Here is a 14240-nt window from a genome sequence, read left to right on the forward strand (position 1 = left end):
TTGCCGTGACAGGGCTCCGCTGCGCTGCTTTCTTGAATTACACGGGATGAAGTTTCCCGTCTCCATCACTTCTGTCTGCCTATTGTGTGCGCGGGTGTGCGTGAGATTGTGAGATACGAAACTGCGGCCCGGCGCACTTGGCATGTGACTCAGGTGGGCATGCCGATCTCGCTGCCAAGGAATGGCATTGAGAAAATTGAAAGATATGAACGGCCTAATTCAAAGATATGAACGAACACAGTGCTCGATCGCAGCGGCCATACAAAAGGGCGTTGCGATTTGTAAAAAATTACGAACCTACTTATGCGGGTGAAAATACAGGCAGACTCAATTGACATTTGCGTAATGCGGAGCAGTACGTATAGGTGTCAGTACGTAGGCGTTATTTATTGTGACCCCCAGTAATCCATGTTTGCGTCAAAGAGGTCGGAGAGCTTTGTTACGAAGTCACCAACCTGGCGACCAGGAGCGATGCGTGTGGACAATGCATTCCACAAGTCTGTCTCCCATAGTGGCTGCATTGAACATGCAGGGGTGCTTTTGAGTACATCATTTTCACCGCGTCGCAACCAATACGAGAAAAAATTCGGCAAAGATAGCAAGAAGTCGCTAAAGATTTGCGAACTTACAAGGAACCGCTAGCCTTCAGTTTCCTCCTTTTCTTGAAGGAGTACTGACGTATATTATTTCTTTTATTTGCACAGACTACTGTATACACTTTTCGCACGTAAAAGAACAGTTGGGAAATACTTAAAATATTTAACTTCTTACTAAAGCTCCTTTCGAAATGCCAGGCCTGCCGTTATAGAGGTTATCGTGACGTCATGACAGACGGCAATGTTTGCTGGAGTCGCGTATGCAAACAAGGTTAGGTAGGATCACGTAGCAATTATAGGACATACACAACAGTGATGTGCGCGTTTCTTATGGCTTGGCATGTGCAAGCCGCAGAGACTGCAGGAACGGAGGTTAGTCGGCGTATCATGACGTCGCGAGGCATACGTTTCCTCGGTAACGAAACCGAAACTGGTCCCCAGGAACAAGTATAACATAAGTTATTCAGGGTTCTCCAACGCGCACCTGCATTTTTTTTCATGGGTTTAAAGGGGGTTGATATTTCATTTAACGCAAGAAATGACAAGTCCAAAATACCACGTGACCAGTTCTATAATAGACACCGCGATAGCCCAATGGCTAGGACGGTTCGCCGCAAAGCCTGAGGCAGGAGGTTCGATTCTGTCCTTGGCGGCCGTGGTTCAATGAGGACGAAACAATAACAACATAATAAACGATCGTGTACTTAGAGCTAGGAGCACGTTACGGAACCCCCCAGGTGGTCAAGATAGGCGATACGTGTACTAACCGCCATTCCCCCACAGGCTGAACCAATCATATTTGCAGCTTCCGTATAGACTATAACAGCGCCAGAGTTCCCCTTTGCGGTGTTTATTGGAAACTCAACGTTCACGGAAGCAATATCGGCTACACATACCTCAAAGCCTATTCACGAAAGGACCGTTTGCGGGCCTGCCGAACACGCGAAAGAATATCAAATGACCCCTGCCTATAGGCGCCATTTGACAAGAACTTACTCAAACATTGCAGTCCTTCTACAATGCGGGGGAAAGCCCCGGCATTCGTGGCTCATTTGAATTTCCCCGTCATTATACGCGCCGATTCCCCGGCTATACCTTCTCGCTCGTTTGGTTTTTTTCTCGTTCACTCGTAGATGACACGTGAACGGACTCGTCCCAGGCAATGAGGCTTATTTGCGTCAAACCGCACGCCCTGACGCACGCACGCGGCTCGACATACCTCCGCGCCATTAACGGCCGTCACCCGCGCCGAGCGATCGCAATCGAGCACAACGATCGTCCTCAAACCGGTCAGGAGTTCCCGAACCAGTCGGGAAAGATTAACGCGCGCTATGAACGCGAGAGGTACACCGTAGCGACGGTTCCGCGGTGGTTGTGCTAACGAGTATACGCGTCCCGTACGAGGCACAATATCTTTTTTTGGCGACCAGCTAGCCTAATCTGGCGGCGACCCCGCGAAAGGCCTGCGGAAGAAGAAAATAACAGTAATTGGCGGAAAAGCATCGGGGAAATTGACAGACTTGTCAGTAATATATGATACATATATTACTCACAACGTTTATATGCATATGTATGCACTGAGACCATTTTTTTTTCATATTTTGTTCACTAGTGCTTTGCTGTGTGCCTTGTATCTTTGACTTGCGCACCCCCTTCTGCCTGTGTGTGTGGCACCCTAAATTTTGTACCCCACTCCTGCGATAACCCTTTTAGGCTTGCAGTATGTATAAATAAATAAATAAATAAATAAATAAATAAATAAATAAATAAATAAATAAGCGAAGCCGGACGATCGACCTATCCAATCAAATAATGTAGAGAAATGAAGAAGATGCAGGAACAACATGGCCACAATTAGCAGAAGACCGGGGTAGCTTGAGAAGTATGGGAGAGGTCTTTGCCCTTCAGTGGGCGTAACCAGGCTGCTGCTGCTGCTGACGATGATGAAAATAATTTTTTTAATTTATTCATTGATGAGGTTTAACGACTGAAAGGAACCAAAATCGTAACAAAATACGCCGTAGCAAGGACACCGGGATATATTTTGACGACGGTTTTTTTTAACATGGACTTAAGCATAGGAACGCTCCTAAGGTAATACGGCTGAGGCCGCTCGAATCGAGCCAGTGGCTTCACTCTGCGACAGAATGCTGCAGCCACTGAGCCACGTACAGAAAGAAAGAAAAACAAAAGAAGGACTGTCTCCCTCAGCCGTGCAGTCGGGCGGGGTCCGCTTAGCGACCGGAATGCCCGAAAAGGAAGTGGGTCAATTCTTGTCCTTCCCTGCTTGCCCTTTATCGAATCGTGCTTTCTGCCAACGAATAGCGAAGAGGCAACAGCATATACCGCCAAAGGTATTTTGCGGCCACAGGTCGACTTAATCGTCACGGGCGTTGCCTCCATCGAGCTTTCCAACTCATTCCCGGGGTCAACGAAGCAATTATAGGTGAACGGCAATTGTGAAGCGAAACACAAACGCAGACTGGGATCAGTACAGGCGGCGAACGACGTCTTGGTTCGAAGCGTTAAGAACGCGTCTATGCAACGGAAGGCAAACAAAAGAAATGAAACAAAGAAGAACAAGCAAGCAGCGATTAGATTAACAGTCCAGAAAGCTAATAGGAGCAGATACAATCGACGCTCGCAACCCTGCCCGTCCCCTTTACCACGACCTTTAACTCCTTACGTTTCTAAGCTCAACACGAATTAAACAAACTGCACTGTTCGGTCTAATCGCTCAGCCAAAGACGCCTAGCGTCTGACCGAGAACCTTCGTGTCCACAGAAATCTATATCAATCACCATCGAGAAATCATCAAGGGCGACGATGTCTGCACCGACTGCATACGACCCTGGCACAAGACACCTAGATGCCCCGAGCAGACGACACATACAGTATACTTTGCTAACATGGTCCGGCATTCGCAGTGAACGGCATACTCACTTCAGCCAGTGGGGTCAAGATGGAAGCCTATTTCACAGAGCCTCGTTCGAATTCTTGCTCGATGCTGGGTTGCTTCGATTTTGTGTTAGCTTTAGCTTTTTTTTTCTCTCTTTCCTTACGGCGTAAGACAGCGCACCTAAAAGTACAGGAAACAAGAAATGAGATCACGACGTGGCGTATGGCTTAAAGACACCTATGTTTTTTTTTTTTTTAACAAGGAAACCCCTGACAGAAACCAGACGCGTAAAACACAGCATGGACCAATCAGAATCACTCACAACTTCTTCCCTTTTATATATATATATATATATATATATATATATATATACACACACGAGCGAAGAAGAGAAACCAAGGTGCTATATTTTCTTAATCATGACCACATAAGCCAACAGAGAATGAAGCCAAGCAAAGCATCGGGGAAATAAGCTGTGGCTGAAATTGAAATGTAGAAAGTAATGAAATGAAAATGGACGAAAATATAACTTGCAGCCAGTGCTGCGACGACACCCATCAATCCGTCCACTGACTCGGATATTCATGTTTGGCAGATCTATATAGCTCTGGGAGTGTTAGCCAGCGTCACTTAGAGCCGCGGTGGGCGTACGTGGAAGATACTTTTTTTTCACCCGATGGTGTCACGTGACACACAAACTAAGGAAGGCAGGCACGTCGCTAAAAAAAAAAACCCTCGTATGCTACCCTAATGACATCAAGGCTGCCACGACAGACGAAGCGGGAAAGCTGGACCCACTGCATTTCACAGGCGCGCAAAACAACCTGAACGTAGAGGCCACAGCAACGGCCTGGACTGAGGGAGATCGCCAACTCGCCGACACTCCGAATACGATATCAGATTATAACACACCTGAGATAACATCTACTGCATATATAAGCAGGCGCCTGCGAACTACTCGCGGTGGCAAGTATATGCGTGTGACGCGCGCTATCCGACGAATGTACACAACCCTCCAGGCACTGCAGCAATCGCAGAGGCCACACCGAAAGAACGAAAAGCGGCTCACGAAGGGACCAAGGCCTTTCGTTGACTAATTACACAACACGAAACGAACAACATCTGCAAAACGAAGTAATTCTCGGAGATGAAGCCAGATGAAGCTTAAATACCTAAGACAATGAGATGACAGGACAGAGTGGATACCAGAAGTGACCAGGTCAGTGCATCACCAGCGCTGTTCCTGTCCTGTCGTCCTTCTGGTGCCGTTGAAAAGAGTTCCTTTCCCTGAACTCCCTGAATGGATCAAAGAAAATAATTCGTGGTGGAGAATTGTGGAGAGTTCAATAACAATTTCGTTGCATACTTATTTTTCACTTAACCACTAGTTATGTTTGCTCATAGATCCGTTCAGACAACCAGTTTTTAACAATACGTCAACAAAGGCTTACGTATGTAGCATTTTTGTACGTGATACAACGTACGTCGAGAAACAAGACTGCTGCTGGCTAAAAACACGGCTATTTTCACCGACGTCATAATACCACTTATATGGATGAATGATTGTTCCTATGGTCTACAGTTCCTCAGCTGTCCTGCGTATGAGCCAATACAGTTCTATACGCCGGCAGATTTTGTAATCTCGCCACTCAATTTAATCAGTTGCCGTCCTTGTCTTCCTTCCCTCGGCATTAAGATAACCGGTTATCTTTTTCTGTGGGTGCGATTACATGCCCATGAAACCTAGCTCCAGTTGTTAATATAAACTCTTATCACTTGCACACGCTTGCTTTCTCTAGGACTACTAGCAGCCGCATATACCTTATAATGTCGCACCACCCAGTAAGGGCAGCGGTTATCTGTTCTACGCATTATACGGCCTAACTGCCATCATATCATCTACCTGCATTGTGCACTGCGTAAGCACTATATAACGTCATATAACTCCAGAGTTTGCCCTTATCGCATTTTGCAATACGGCTCGTTGCGCGGTCCAATCTCCCTTTCTATGTTCCTCTGTAACCCAGCAAGTTTCAGCCCGACAAGCTATAGTACACTGGCAGAACGCACGGTTTAAACAAGGATACACATATATGCAGTGTATTTCTTTAACGTTGCCTGCATGATACTTTATTGCATCGCCAGTTACGCAGTATCTATACTTGCTTTCCAGTTTCTACGCTAGGCACGTAGTTCCGGCCCGTCAGGTTTGGCAAAGGCAGATGCAATGCACAGGTTATAGGCACGGGTATACGCGTACGCAAGCCAGAGGTAACTGCACGCCCTAGCCTGCAATCGCTGCAGATTGCAGCTACATCACGGAACCAACGCCGAGAGATGCGCAGGGTCGCTGTGCACAACCACACACTAAGGTCATTAACCCGGGCGCATTAATTAGGCGTAAGAAGAAGAAAACTGGCGTTACCAGACGGGGCGGGGCATTCGACGAGCACGCAACGAAAATTCCTGGGGCTCGCGCGCCGTCTCATCGAACTCGTTCTACAAGCTCGTGAGCAGAAGATAACAGAAAACAATCACGCCGATTCCTCGCAGCCGGTGCGCACTACATCTTTCGGCGGAAGCACGGCGCAACGGCGCGGTGGAACAGACGGCGGCCAATTAAATCGAAAGATTGGCGCACTACTTCTTTCGGCGGAAGCACACAGCAACGGCGCCGTGGAGCAGACGGCGGCCAAATCGAAAGATTGGCGCACTACTTCTTTCGGCGGAAGCACAGCGCAACGGCGCGATGGAACAGACGGCGGCCAATTAAATCGAAAGATTGGCGCACTACTTCTTTCGGCGGAAGCACAGCGCAACGGCGCGGTGGAGCAGACGGCGGCCAAATCGAAAGATTGTTTTTTTTTTTACTCCAGCACGATCCTGGCCGGACCCGCCCGGCCCATTTGCAGAGGGAGGTGCGCGCGTACGCGGATGTAACCGGTCGCTTTTACACCGTCGTCAATCTTTACATCTCGAAGAGCGCGCGCACGAGCAAAACAGGCTTAGCTAATCGAAGACCCCTATCCAGGAGATTAAGATGCCAGCGTGCGACTCGATTAAACCGTCTTAGCACAGCAGTTTCGGATAGTCTCTGAGAGACCGACGGCATGTGCCGAATCTTCCGACTTGCCTATAGAACGCGCCCAAAGCAAGAGAAACTAAGAAAATTAAAATAAACGAGGAAAGGGAGAAACCGATTCGTGCTGCAAATCGCTTCGCAGCCTGCCACACGATGCCAACGCCTTCTCACACACCGGCGCGCACAGAGCGCTGCGTTGCCAAAAAGTGTCAAGATTGCACTGCTTATACAGACAGGCCGACGGGTATCTTACCATTTCTGGCACGGGCCTGCGACCTCCAGCATCACAGAGACCGCGGTGCTCGTACGCATATTCCAAATGCGCACTGCAGTATAACCTCGGCGACCCACTTATCGAGGAGCGCTTGGCCGCAAAACACGGGAGTGTAGCCAGGCTGGCAAGCCAATCAGGCAAGCCCCGGCCGCTCCGTCAAGCAGATTGCATCCCAAAGAGAACGCCCGTCAAAGACGAGCAAGCCGGCTCCACTGGTCTATAGACCAGTCTACACGTCGCGCCAACGCTGACTGCCCGATCTATAAGGGGCGCGCTGCAGAAGAAAAAAAAGTTACAACAGACGCAAGGCGCACAAGCAAAACACCGAGGCCGTTAATGACAGGCAGTTATAAACGGCTACGCACGAGAACGTTTTTCCGCCGCGTCCGCGTTCCCTGATGATGGTGGCACGCTGGCGGTGATGCGGTGGCGGGGGGTGGAGGGGGTCACCGAGGGCTAAAATAAATACCCGCTCCGGCCAATGACGGCCCCCGAGCGCGGTTGCGAGCGGTTCTTTCACGGGCCCTGACCCGGTCACGTCGACGCTCGAAAAATTGGGGACGCGCGCCGTTAATCCGCGGGGTCACCGCGCCTGTCCGTGTTCGTGGCATGTGGTGTGTGTGCGTGTGAGTGTGTGCGTGCTACGTCCATGCGACGCGGCCGGTCATGGCATTTCCACGGTGTACGAAGCTTCCTAGACCGTCGCCACGGTCCGTTGGTTCTCATTAAGGCCAGCCACGGCAGAGAGCGCGGCGAGTTCGCGCACGTAGAGAGAGGTGCCGGGCCTTCGACTTGCCTGTTTGAAAAGGCACAGCATGTATACAGTTAGAACGAAGGGAGTGAAGAAATGAAGAAAGAAACGCGATTTTTTTTTCTTTGTTTCTATGACCATGGGGCAAGGTTTGCGTACCTCTGCATGTCAATAGTCTCTTCAGAATTTCAAATTTGGGGTTATTGGTTAAGTACTTATTTTTATTGTTGTAGTGGGTGACAGAGTGACGGAGACGACCCAAGAGCAACGCACAACAACCTTTATTTCAGTGACAGCAAACTATATATATATAGGCTGCTTGCCTATGACGTAACATAAAAGAACGAATCATGTTTGACACGTGTTAGCACAGCACTTCATATCATTTATCATCACCATTATTGATACAGACATATACAATTGTCTTTATCTTCATCCTGACTCATCTTGTCTTAGCACAGTTTCTCTCCCTCCTTGTGTACGTGTGCCCTGCCCAGCAACTGTGTAATATTGCCGTATTGTTTATTATGTAGCTGTTTGTGCAGTTTCTCTTTTTTTTCATCTAAGGTATTATCCTGTTACTTGTTAGTTCTATATTTTTTGTTTTTGCTTCTCAGTGCATCAGCACTCGTACGTCCGTGCTGTTTCTGGACATGTTAAATAATGTATTGTTTGATTGAATAACTTTATTATTATTATTATTATTATTATTGTTATTATTGAGAACAAAGCAAAGAAGCAGTCATTACGAAACCGTCGCAAAAGCTTTTTTCACTTACACGAAAAACAAAAACAAAAGGTAGAGGTGCCTCGTCAGAGCCGGCAATCCCAGAATCCCCGAGTACACCGCTTAGCAAAGAACATAAAAAAGAGGGAGGGAGAGAGCAAGAGCAAAATAATAGATGCGCCGAACGCTGACAGAAGCACACAACAGTATATGCGACAACGGCACGAATACCGGAAGCAAATAATTACGACCGATTACCTCCGCTTCCGCCCGTCGCTGCTACTTCCGTTCCCCTTTTATTTACAGCGCCGCAGAGTTCAGGCGCGATCCCGTCGTTTCATGTGCAATACAGCGCGCCATGTCTTTAGGCGCTTGGCACTTCAACCAAAGACAAAAATATCGTATTGTATCACAGGCCATCATCATCATCATCATCATCAGCCTAGTTACGCCCACTGCAGGGCAAAGGCCTCTCCCATACTTCTCCAACTACCCCGGTCATGTACTAATTGTGGCCATGTTGTCCCTGCAAACGTCTTAAAGGGAAGCTGAAACACTTTTCGAAAAAAATGAGTTCTCTGCGGCATTCTACAGTTTTGAGCCCCCTGAACACGAATATCTCGTTCAAAAAGGGCGGAAACAAGCGCAAGCGGCTGTTTTTTCATGAAAACGCGCACCAGCGCCTCAGGGTATCGCGCGAACGCCACTGTTGCCCGTGATTGGTCGGAGCCGCTGTGACGTCAGTGGCGGCAGTCGCCGGTCGGCGCCGCCGTTTGAGAGCGTAGCACGCTGTTCTGTTCTGGCTGCATAGCTGAGCCGTAAGCATTATGGAACGTTCTCGCTGTCTCGGACAGCTTGTATTTTCGCCTTACATGTTCGAACCGACAGCCGATACGGAAAACGATGGCGGCAACGGCGGCAACGACGATGTTGAGTGTGCCAAAAGCGAGAGCGATGTGTACACGTTCTCGCGCGCTGGAAATCTTAGCTGTTACGTATGCTTTTTTTTTTCATGTAGCTGCACGTTCCAATGACGGGAGAAAAAATGCGCTAAAGTGTCACTGGGAACTTGCTGCTGGAAGAATGCCGAAGCACTAACTTCTCATTAGATTGTAAACACGGGTACAATTCCGCGATGTCAAGCACCTTGCCGCTGCTTCTCTGAAGTCCCGTGGTTTTCTGAGCGTTGATACACGATCGCGAACATAAGTGCCGCGTTTCAAAGCGCGCACATGCAGTGCTGCGAGGTACAGTCATGGAAGTTGCTTATCATACACATCCAGATCGAGATGGTCAGGGGGATTATATGCGCAATATTCAGAATATGGTTCGACGACTTTGCGATTGTGGCTCGATCAAGAATCGGTATGCGCGCTCCATGCTAGTGTTGACATAAAGATATTAGGCAGTTTTAGCACCGCCGTGTGGTAAACATGATAACTGCAACCGTACGTCGAATGTCACTAGGCAAGTCTATACTCCAATTTATACCTCAGGTGCAACGCTGTGGAAGCTACGCACGAAGTCCGGTTACCAAAATTTATTACTGCGCGCGTTTCCGTCTATGGTTCGCAGCGTGCCAGCGGCATTTGCTCGCGCGAGCATGCACGTGAAGCTGCCGCGACGGGCTGCAATTAAAGAATGCCGAAAAGAAAATTGATTTAAAAGAACGTGTTAGCAGCCGTATAAGTACACGGATTGTTTCTATGGGTAAATTCTTTTTTTTTTTTCATTCAGAACTGAGCTTATATATGAGAAGTTTTCTCAAAAATCGGGTCAAGGAACACCGAACTTTTCCTAAGTGCGAACGCAGCCACTGCAAGAAGTATCTATCTCAAGCCTCCACAGCATTGCACCTGATGTATGAAACGGAGTATAGCAACGCTAGCAACAACGCGTTTCCGCATTTGTCGTAAGGCTATCCGGCTATCGCGGAAATGGTCCGAGCACAGCACAGTTGATTTCGTCGGCACGAACTTATCTCTCCTCACCGCACTGCGCTGCAAGCTTCTTGTGCTTCGGGAACCTGTGAAACACCACATCGTCTCGCCCGCGTGTGTTCGCGCAGCCGATTGCTGCACAGAACGAGGGCATGTTGGGCGCCCTTGGCTGTAGGCACTCACGCAGCACAGAAGGAAAGAACAGTTAACGAAAATCGCAAAACAAACGTGAGCGGCGGCGGCGGCAAATCTCTCGTAGCGTCGTTCAGTAAAGCGCAGGACGGAAAGAGGCATGCCAGCGCATGCCAGCACGCCGGTCCGGCAGCTCGGTCCCCGCCAGTGACGTCACTCTCGCCGGTTCTCTCCTCTGGTAACCTCCTCACCCGGCGCTCTGGGAAGCGATGGGGGCGTGTCCGCGGGGGTGATTTAGAAACCGATTTCCGCCCCTTATATTAACAAAACGAAGAAAAAAATTTCGGAACCGTAAATTATTAGGTCTGTTCTTCCCAATCCCAGCTATTCAAGGAAATTGAAAACCGCTTCAGCTTCCCTTTAATGTCATCCGCTCACCTAACTTTCTGCCGCCCCCTGCTACGCTTCCCTTCCCTTGGGATCCAGTCCGTAACCCTTAATGACCATCCGTTATCTTCCCTCCTCATTACATGTCCGGCCCATGCCCATTTCTTTTTCTTGATTTCAACTAAGATGTCATTTACCCGCGTTTGTTGCCTCACCCAATCTGCTCTTTTCTTATCCCTTAACGTTACACCCATCATTCTTCTTTCCACAGCTCATTGCGTCGTCCTCAATTTCAGCAGAACCCTTTTCGTAAGCCTTTCTGCCCCATATGTGAGTACTGGTAACGCACAGCTGTTATACACTTTCCTTTTGAGGGATAGTGGCAACCTGCTGTTCATGATTTCAGAATGCCTGCCAAACGCACCCCAGCCGATTCTTATTCTTCTGGTTATTTCAGTCTCATGATCCGGATCCGTGGTCACTACCTGCCCTAAGTATCAGCGCTCTCTAAAGACGACGCCTGGAAACGAACTTGGTTTAGACGTCACCTGATCGATGGAAAGAGAACAACTAAGTTCCGCGTGAATGGTGCTATACGCTAGCCTGTAGTACGCGAGTGAGTTCGCAAATGAGGCTCGTAGACATCGTTTCCACAGGCACAGTGAAGCCACCAAAATCATGTGTCAAAGAGTCTACGTGAAACAGCCCCCGCCGGCGCGGAATGCGACGAAAAGGCATTGACCGCCAGGGGAACAGTGCCACGGCCACTTCTGATTGATCGAATGAACCAATGAATGATTGATTAACCGATCGACTAACTGATACATGGAATTCTTTGTTAATTGTGACTTCTCGGGCTTGTTGGTCGTGATTCACCGGATTTGAGAAAGAGCGTTAAACTAGGCCGAAGAAACGAAAATTCAAGGGCCGACTTTTAAACGGTGTAAGGTTATCGGTTAAACGACGTGTCCACACAAGTTAGAACAACTAGTCGCTGTTTTGTTTTTGTCCAGTGTTGTACTTTCACACAAAACCAATTACATGTTAAATTTGACATTCCAAAATCGAGAAACTACGTGAGACGCCGCAAGGGGAGGACTTCAAGTATCTCTGACCTGTTGTCCTTTAACGTGCACCCAGAACAACGGAAAAGGTGTTTTTACGTCGCCGCCCCACTTCTGAATGTGGTCGTCCCTGTAAGGAATCGAACCCTCGGTATCGTACTCGGCAGCAGTGCGTCGTGCTCACTTGGCCAACGCGACCGGCAGCAATTAATTAAAAAAGAAAAGAAAGAAAGAAAGAAAGAAAGAAAGAAAGAAAGAAAGAAAGAAAGAAAGAAGGAAGCTTGATACTAATGCGCCAACCAAGCTTCCCGCTTACGGCATGTACATAGCCCGAGCCAGCGACTTCGATAATGTAATGCAGCAAAGAGCTAATCAAGGAAGCGCAAAAATGAAACACAGAAACGAAAGGAAATCGGGGGACATAACTCAAGCACTCGCACCACAAAATTATATGGGTCGGTCAAACGTCGCCGCATTCTAAACTTGCTTTCCAGCGAAGGCCGTGCAAGATAAGGGTTATATATAGTATGTAGCCAACTCCTGAACGTACATTCTTAACGCATACTGTCGACAGCGCGAAGTGTGAAACGATTGGCGACCAGGTTCAAGCAAGCTGGGCGGCCCGCGTGCGAGGAGCGACAAACAATTAAATAAAATAAAAATAAAATGAACACGCAAAAAAGAAAAATGGCTGTGGCTTAGCTAAGGTTAAGCCCAGGATGCGAAGCATACTAGCCTTTATTTTAGTTGTTGAACCACTGTTTAACCTGGTGAACTGCTGTTGCTTGGCTATATTTGGTTCGGCTAGACGAATAAACGACTCATGCAGGCGAGCGCACGAGCTGAGACCCGGCTATGTAGCTACGCGGCCGCAAGCGAGCGCACGAGTTGAGCCTCCGCTTTTGCAGCTGTTATGACGTCATATGGGAGCTACGCGGCCGCGCGCGGCGCAGCAAGGAAGAGCGTGGCTGTGCGGCTAGTACGCTTCGCATAAAAGATGCAAAGCGAGGAGACGGGGGTGTAACCGACGACCGCACTACAACGGTGCATTGAGGACACCACCGCGAAGCTGCACGGAGCGAGTGCAGAACTGCACCCCTTCCACTTCCGCTCTGCCAGCCGGAGAGATTACAGGAAGCTCGAGTATGCACACGGCCAGCTGCGACCGAAGTCGAGACGGGGCGTTCGATAGCCAGTTGGAGCCGGAGCCGGCCGGATTGCGCTGCCGGGTGTCCGCGTTCGTGCCGATATCGCGACAGTTCATCGCGGCACGGAAGCGCGGTCTCTCCCAAATAAACGGGCTCGCGAAGCATCGCACGGTACACGCGTGATAAGTGCGCGACTCCTTATAGCGACCGCCGCGAAATTTGCATTCCGCCTTGGGAGCTGGCACTGTATCTACGCCAAGCGAAGAGCGTAGCCAGTACACACTTCGTCGGATTAGTAAAGCGGATGTTCTTGGGACATGCACTGTGCCTTACGAACAACAAACCGTCTGTCTCTCTCTCTCGCATATATATCAACTATTTATTAAAATGACCTGTTAATCACCCTTCCTTTTTTTCTTATTCTAGGAATATTCCGCGACGTATGTGTACAAGAAATCGGTCATTTATTTTCCTCGTTCCGCGAGGCAGTCGACCTTTCTCAACGTCAGTCAAGGTTTTTCAATAAGTGCATCAATTATAACCTTGTGAAAGCCGTAGATACCTCTAATTTGAAGTCATAATATATATATATATATATATATAAAATGAGATGTTGATGCACTTGGAAAGCAACTGTATTGTCAACGTTTAGGAAAGAGATCCACTTTCCTCAAGGTGGGGGTGTGATGCGTATATGCATGCCTGTTGTGTGTGCGTACTGTCGACACTTATTTCTCGCTTTTAGGTCGGTTCAAAAAAAAAGGCTTGCCCCACAAACTTCACTCTTACAGAAGTCGTTATAAGATTCCGTTGTGTTTCTATAACTACTTGTTTTCAATGTATTTTCTGTTGAGATGCAATTCAATGTCACGAACGATTTTTGTACGGGAAGTCCCTTTCGAATACTTCGCGTGCGTTGACCCTGTATCGCGAGAAAAAAAAAAATGACGTCAGTATACTGCGCTCGTTTCTTTGTCTTATTCCCTTTACGGAAGTCACGGCAGCGCCGCCGTGTGTTGGTGACGTCACGCGTTTGAAACAAATCCCTATAGGCGGAAATGCGGCACTGGTGGCTGCGTTCTACGCCGTTATGCCGGTGCTCAGTCAGCAGGGGGAACTGTGGCCAATACGTCATCATCATCATCATCATCATCATCATCATCATCAGCTTGGTTATGCCCACTGCAGGGCAAAGGCATCTCCCATACTTCTCCAACTTCCCCGGTCATGTACTGATTAT

At 48.5% G+C, this 14240-nt stretch overlaps 1 protein-coding gene across 5 annotated transcripts in view; it reads right to left on the reverse strand.

Moving 5' to 3' along the window:
* The window catches only part of LOC135911490 (4-galactosyl-N-acetylglucosaminide 3-alpha-L-fucosyltransferase FUT6-like), a 68672-nt gene that overhangs the window by 5558 nt on the left and 48874 nt on the right, over positions 1 to 14240 (reverse strand). Inside the window, exon 1 of one of the 5 annotated variants that reach the window (XM_065443806.2) lies at positions 5921 to 6077. The exons of 3 other annotated variants lie outside the window; for them this stretch is intronic. The gene's annotated coding sequence lies outside the window, so the exon portion shown is untranslated. Of the gene's footprint in view, positions 1 to 3539; positions 3563 to 5920; positions 6078 to 14240 lie in introns of those variants that run through there. One more of the 5 variants, XM_070526507.1, reaches the window with a different exon arrangement.

Source organism: Dermacentor albipictus, chromosome 10 (assembly GCF_038994185.2).
Source record: "Dermacentor albipictus isolate Rhodes 1998 colony chromosome 10, USDA_Dalb.pri_finalv2, whole genome shotgun sequence".
Classification (NCBI taxonomy): Eukaryota; Metazoa; Arthropoda; class Arachnida; order Ixodida; family Ixodidae; genus Dermacentor; species Dermacentor albipictus.